Here is a 7,309-nt window from a genome sequence, read left to right as displayed (position 1 = left end):
TTAATCTGTACAACAAGAGCCAGAGGAATGTATTATTATCACCCCAGATTGATGGAGAAAATTAAGGCAAAAACCAGTTAAGTAATTTGCCTAATACCAAGCAGCTAGTAACTATCAAAGGAGGGATTTGAACCCAGACTTTGGCTGATTTCCAAGTCCACCAGCTTGGCTACTGTTTCCTAGCCTCCCTTGCTTTTTGCTTCATGCACCACATTTCTGATGTTTCCGTATTTGCTTTCTGGTTAATGTTTACTCCCTCCTCCCTAGTACACCACGTCAAGGGTGTGGCATGGGCTTTTTGCTTCCTGAATGTTCGTTACTCAGTTTAAACTGGCTTTACTCTCTTCCAGGGGGACTTGAAAAGTGACAGCCTAAGACAAGTAGGGAATGGAGAGCTGACTCCAGTGCACTACTGGCTACTGTGTAGGATTTTGATTGTATCGTTGAAGCTTCTTTGATGGCAAAATGGACCAAACGTGATCTATGCTTCAGATGGCCCCAGAGGACCTATAGGAAACCCCCAAACACCCAGGAAGGGTCACTGAGGATAAATGGATTAAGGAAAGGCCATGACTCATAGGACTAGTGGTGGTGATGGTGGTGGGGGAATTTTGGATTTTTTATTTTTCTATCGTGAACTCAGTGCAGAAGAGGGAATGTGTGTTTTGGAGTCAGAACCAGGTCTGTAGGATGACCTTGGGCAGCATTCTAGACATTTTGGCCCACTTCAGACTCCTCAGTGGGGGGAAAAGGAGATACCAATATGCCTTCTGAGGAATCTGTTGTGCATTTATGAGATTTTCATCTCCGAAGCACGCAGCAGATACCTAGCACATTGTAGATGCTCCCAAAACCGAAGCAACAACTCTTTCGAGAGACTGAGCTTGGCTCAGTCTGAGATCCCAGGTGGTCTGGGGCTCCCTCTGAGCCTAGATTCTAAACCAGGGAGTGAAACTGGACTTGTCAGCTCCTTTGCCAATTCAGCATCCTAATGTGGGAGACAGAAGTCCTCATTCCACTCTGCCTTTTATACATTCTGATAAGAATCGCCAGGAAATCCATGTAGTGTGCTGAAACTCTAACCTGCTATTAGATAACTCTTTTGTTTTCATAGTGAAAAGAAAAGAAGGAAGGGAGGAGAGAAAACAAGAAAAGAACTCAGGACGGTGGTTTCCAAATTTGTAAAGCAGGTAAGATTGGTATTTGGTACTTTTTGGTCTTTCTTTTCCTTACCCCTTTAGTCTCCCCTAAAAAAACAAGAAAAAGAGGTGGGGGGAGTATATTAAGGCCCCCCACTCCCCATCCAGAGAGAGAGAGGGGAGGAGAGAGAGAGGGAAGGAGACTCATCCCTCCCATTATCTCTCCAATCGTGCTGGAGAGAACTGCTACCTTTCCTTTATGCCCACTGGGCTACAGTTGTCTCATCTGTTGGAGTGTGCTTACTAGCAGCTGCCCCACACACCTGCCAAGTTGTTAGAGTGGTGGGGAAACAGCTAGTACTGGACTGAGACAAGGAGATTTCCTGGTAGAGGGAAGGAGCATGGGGCAGGAGTGATGCAAACCCGAGTCTGATTCAGCCATTGACAATAGCAGCATTGTGACTTAGGGCAGTCACCTCACCTCCCCGCACCTCGGGTTCCTCATCCTGCAATGAGTGAAGCAGAACCTGGCACCTGTGCCTCTCCTGCTTGGAAAATCCACGGGCTCCTGTGGGTGAAGGCACCCAGAAAATTGTGTGCTCAGGACACAGCCTTTTCTGCCACGGTCTGAGGCCAGTGTCACCTTTTGCTGGCCTTTTGTTTTGCTTTCTTTTTAGTATTTCTCCACAGTGAAGCAATGCATGTGAATCCCCTAACCATGTGCATTTCTAGCAGCCTCAGAGGTGCCTGTGGGTTATATCTATCCGAGGCCTCTAACCAACCCAGATTCAGAGTGGGTGTAAGATCAAGTGAGCGTGAGCTCTGGGCGGCGAATGCACACTCCACCTAGGAGAGGCAAAGGAACTCAGAACTGATAGGAGTGTAAGTCCAGTGTGGCCAGATCTGGTTTTTATTTTTCTTTTATTTTTAAGATTTTATTTATTTATTATGAGAGACCCATTGAGAGAGAGGCAGAGACATTGGCAGAGGGAGAAGCAGGTTCCATGCAGGGACCCCAATGCAGGACTCGATCCCAGGATCCCAGGATCACTACCTGAGCCAAAAGCAGATGCTCAACCACTGAGTCACCCAGGTGCCCCCCAGATCTGGTTTTTCAAGTAAGGCAAATGATCTTGAATTTTTAAAAAACACAAAAACTACCATCTCAAAAGTACTGGCTCAAAAATATTTGTGAACAATTGTAAATAACTGTCTTTTCAAAAAGGCTGTAACCCTAACCTAGTGCACCTGCTCCGTGTTTACACTTTGGGGCCTGAAATCTAGAGAGATGAAGAAGGCTTCTTGCTTGGCTGGTCAGCACCTGAAGCGCAGAGCTAGGGCTGCCCGCTTTGGATGAGGCACCTTTCATTCTTTCTAGCTACAACCAGGTCTCCTGAGTTCCTGGGCAGTGCCCATTCTATCACACTGGGCTTCCCTTTTTCTAGAAACGAAATAAAAGAAGAGAAGAAGAAATAGGGAGAAGGAAAGAGGGAGGAAGGAAAGAGAAGAGAGAAGGAAGGTCCTTGATTAGCACCACCTAGTGAGTGCCCAGCACATCTTTCAGAGGAACACAGGCAAGTACCCCTTCCTCCCACTTGTTCCAGCACCCCCATTCATGCTGAACAAGGTATGGCTGTTGTCCCCGGGCACAGAGCAAAATGCATGCGACCCCCAAAGTCCAACTTGTGGGACATCATGTTGCTGTGTTGCTAATCTCAGGCACTGAGGGAAGAGTTTTTAAAGAAGGATTGGAGGAGTGGCTTCTGAAAGCCTGGCAGGGTTGGTTGGATCTGTTCTGGAAGCCCTGCCGGTGTACTAGGTGAAAGGGAAGTTGATTGTAAAGCACTTTGGATATTATCAAAGGTTATTAAAAAACAGCAAACACCCTACCTCAGTGTGCCTTATTCGTGATACAAATTGGTTGGGGTGGGGGACACCTGGGTGGCTCAGTGGTTGAGCGTCTGCCTTCGGCTCCGGGTGTGATTCCCGGGGTCCTGGGATTGAGTCCCGCATCAGGCTCCCTGCATGGAGCCTGCTTCTCCCTCTGCCTGTGTCTCTGCCCCTCTCTCTCTGTGTCTCTCATGAATAAATAAATAAAATCTAAAAAAAAAAAAATGTGGGATGGGGTCTGGGGAGGATCTTCCTTGCCTGGCCCTGGACCGATCTGCCTTCTCTGAGGCAAGTCAGGGGGTCAATTCAGCTTTCTTGAATTTCCTTCATTACTCACTCACTGGCTACCTGCTGCAGGGGCCCAGCTAGGAAGCGCATCATCTTGAAGTCCTGGCTTAGCCGTCTGGGGTATCCCTGCCTTTGTCTCAACCCTGACTCTTCCACTCACTGGCCATGCAATGTAACTTCTCTGAACCTCACTTTTCCTCAACTCTGAAATGGGAATAACAATGCATACCACTCAGCCTCAGTGAGGCAATCAGAACAAAATAATGAAGGTAAACACCTACCCCAGGATGAGGCACACGAGACGTTCTCAACAAATGACGGTGATGGTTGGGAGAGCAGTGGTCTCCAGAGCTTCCAGAGTCTCAGCGGAGAGCTGTGAGAGGCGGTGCAGCCCGGCACCCCAAAGGGTAGGTTCTGGCGCCAGCCTGCCTGAGTTTGAATATCCTGAATCCACCAGGTCAACGAGGTACTTGACACTCTAGTGTGTCTGTCCTCATCCATGAGGTGTAGATAACAGTACCTACCTTGTGGGTTTGTTGTGAAGATTGGCAGAGCTGACCCTGTGAGGGGCTTGGCATTCCATGCACCATGAGTGCTGAATGGGTGATACCTGTTATTGCCCAGACCGATGCGTGGGCTCAGCCTTTGTCACTAGAGGCAAAGTATTGCCCCTCATGTGTGGGGGATACGTTCCAAGCCCCTCAGTGTTTGCCTGAAACTGAGGATAGTACCAAACTGTGTATATTTTATGTTTTTTCCTCTCCATCCATGGCTACACCAAAGTGTAGTTTATCAATCAGGCACAACAAGAGGTCAACAACAATGATAAGAAGATAGAGTAGGGGTGTCTGGGGGTCTCAGTGGTTGAGCATCTGCCTTCAGCTCAGGTTGGGGTCCTGGGATCGAGTCCCACCTCTGGTTCCCCACAGGGAGCCTGCTTCTCCCTCTGCCTGTGTCTCTGCGTCTCTGTTTCTCATGAATAAATAAATAAAATCTTAATTTTTTAAAAAAAGAAGATAGAGTAATTGTAACACTATGCTGTAATTAAAAGTGATGTGATGTGGTCTCTCTCTCAAAATATCTTATGCTGACCTCACCCTTCTTCATCTTGAGATATGACACGATGAGACGCCTACATGATGAGGTGGAGTGAGGGGAATTGTAGGCATCCTGACATCATGCATCTTGGACCTTCTGAATATGTGTCAAAAGGAGCAATATCTGTTTTTTTTTTTTTTTTAAGATTTTTATTCATTCATGAGAGACACACAGAGAGAGAGAGGCAGAGACACAGGCAGAGGGAGAAGCAGGCTTCATGCCGGGAGCCCGATGCAGGACTTGATCCCGGGTCTCCAGGATTAGGCCCTGGGCCAAAGGCTGCGCTTACCCGCTGGGCCACCTGGGCTGCCTACAACATCTGTTTCTGAACGGCGATTGACCACAGGTAACTGAAACCTCAGGAAGCGAGTACAGGAAAGTGTGTGTGTGGGGGGACTTTTGTACAATCTAGAAAAAGACAGAACCCCCTGAGCTACTGCCCAGGGAAGTGAAGCACATTCGCTCAGGCTTTAGCCTTGTGGCTCACGTGCTTCCCAATGGCCCACCTTCCAACATCTTCTGTGCCTCACCCGGGGTCCTTCTCTGGCATCCAGGGTCTGTTCTGCCCACGTGTTCAGCAGGGCACACGTCTCAGAGAAAAAAGGCCTCCCCCGCTGCCACCGCCCAAGGAATAGCTCCCAACCAGTGATTGACGAGAACACCGGGCCGGCTCCCCAGGATAACTCTGCAGTGCACGTTCTGGAGCAGCTCTGGGCAATCCCCAAGAGGAGGGAGCCCTGGTGCCCACTGGCTTGATGACACAGCATTCATTGATTGCCTTTCCACCCTGTCCCCATTCCCCCCTTGAGGTTCCCTGGGATCGTCTCCAAAGAAGTTACTTGCACTTGAATCCTATTCCCAGGAACCAAATTGTGACAGATACAAACCGAAGAGCCCAGCTGAATACCCCAAAGTGCTATGATGTCTGTACAGGCTGCAGGTGCCAAGAATCCATGGGTGACACCCGGAGACAGGCCTTTCGCCCTGGCTTCCCACAGTGGGAAACTGTTATTCCTCTGGCTACTGGAGATCTGCACTCCACGAATCCGCCCACAGGTCCTCTTCTGGGAGCTTCCTTGGCAATGTCCCTGGAGGCCGGGAGCCACGGTGGGCTGATGCAAGAAGCCAGGATGGTGTCTCTAGGCTGCTCCACGTCAACACGAGCAACTGAACAAGAAGAAGCACACTCCATGCAGGCAAATTGGAGCTTTCCCTCCATTCTTTTGCTCCTTCTTTATAATAGGGTGTAAAAATGGAAAAATATGTCAGCCTTTGGCCCCTTCTCTGTAAAAAGATAAAAATGTTTTAAAAGATCGTAATTAAAAAAAATAAATAAATGATCGTAATAATTAGAACAGTAAACTGAGCTGAGAGAAGTCTGTCTCATGCAAATGAAAGACTATTAGATGCCCTCCTGGACCAGATAAGGAGTTGGTGGGGTGGAAGGGAGGATTTAGAAGTGCTGCTTCGGCACAATTGGCGTGCGAATAAGTCAAGTTCTAGCGCAATTTTCCATGCAAAATAAAAACACAGAAGGAGAAGGGGAGGCGGGGAACCCGCACGAGACCCTCAGAGTCAGCACTGACCCTCAAGCATTCACTGGAGAAAATGAATGTATTATGGAGACAAATGTGCCTTCTCCCAGAAAGTTACTCCACACCAGACAAACACACCATCGGTTTGACCCTTCCTTTGCACACTGGCCCAGAGTTTGAACATATAACAGAAGACCAGAATGTGGGAGAGGGTGGTACCCAGGCCCTAGAAAAATCAAGGAGATTAAAGAGCAGCTTTCCTTCAAAGAAATTTAAATTTTGTAACAAATCGGGGCCTGGACAGTTTGGAGGAGCACACAGAACACTCAGAACCCCCTCCTGAGGCTCTTCCAAAACCAACACGGTCATTTCCAACCACTCACAGGTGTTTTTCCTCCCAAAACAAACACAGAAACAAATATTTACAGAGTTATGAAAATTCAACAGAAGTCACCTGGACTCAGAGCTTCCCCCACCTGTGCTCAAGATCTCTGGCCCTGGGATTATTAGCCAGAATGTTACACCTAGTTTCCATGGTGGGACAGGAAACCCTGGGGCCCCGAGAGAATTTGTTCCCAGAATGTATTCATAAGAATAAATGCTGTCTCTTCTCAAGAAAGTGTTTGCAGCTCCGAGGGAAGAATAGCTTTCAGACAAAGGAAACGTCAGTGGCTTTCCCCCCTACATCTGCCAAAATTTGCAACACGGCCCTTGAAGAGCGCATGACCATGTTGTGAATCGATCCATCACGTTCATCAACAGCCCCGAATGCGGTGCTGGCTGTTGTGTCGCTGACCACCTTGAATAATTTTTCATTGGGCTGTTTCTGGGAAAGGCCCCCTGTTGGCTTTTCCTGAATGTCCCAGATGTGAACCAGATCTCAAAATTAGGAAATGCGGCTGGGGAGGGGTTGCTGTCCACACTGCTATGTCACCCTTTGGCCTTCTTTGGTAGATCTAGAAGGACCAGGTAAGCAAAGGATGTGGATGTGATATGGGGGGAGGGAGGAAAGGAAAAGACAGGAAGGGAAGGAGAAATGAAATAAGTGTGGGAACGGGGAGGAGGCCAAGAAGAGAGGAAGGAGCAGGAAGGGAGAGAATGGAAAGGAGAAAAGAGGGAGAGAGGCGGGAAGGGAGAAAAAGAGAATGAGAGAGACCCAGAGACAGAGAGAGAGAGACAGACGTAGATCTGCTGCTGTCAGACCCTCACTGGTTTCTACCAAGGAGCCAGATAGCCGCTCAGTGAAAAGCTGAGATTAAGCTCACAACATAATTTCCATTATGTTAATGTTGCTTTAAAATATATTGCACAGAGTGCTGCAACAATCAAATTATCAATTATAATGTCTACTCAGAGTAG

General features: G+C 48.1%; 1 long non-coding RNA gene across 1 annotated transcript; it reads left to right on the top strand.

Moving 5' to 3' along the window:
- Positions 1 to 314: 314 nt before the first annotated feature.
- Positions 315 to 5,765, top strand: LOC118354013 (uncharacterized). The gene is made up of 3 exons (XR_007404807.1): positions 315 to 423; positions 1,115 to 1,190; positions 4,561 to 5,765. It is a non-coding gene; the product is annotated as an uncharacterized LOC118354013 (long non-coding RNA).
- The last annotated feature ends 1,544 nt before the right edge of the window (positions 5,766 to 7,309 follow it).

Source organism: Canis lupus, chromosome 2 (genome assembly GCF_003254725.2).
Source record: "Canis lupus dingo isolate Sandy chromosome 2, ASM325472v2, whole genome shotgun sequence".
Lineage (NCBI taxonomy): Eukaryota > Metazoa > Chordata > Mammalia > Carnivora > Canidae > Canis > Canis lupus.
This window is presented reverse-complemented; position numbering and strand designations above follow the sequence as displayed.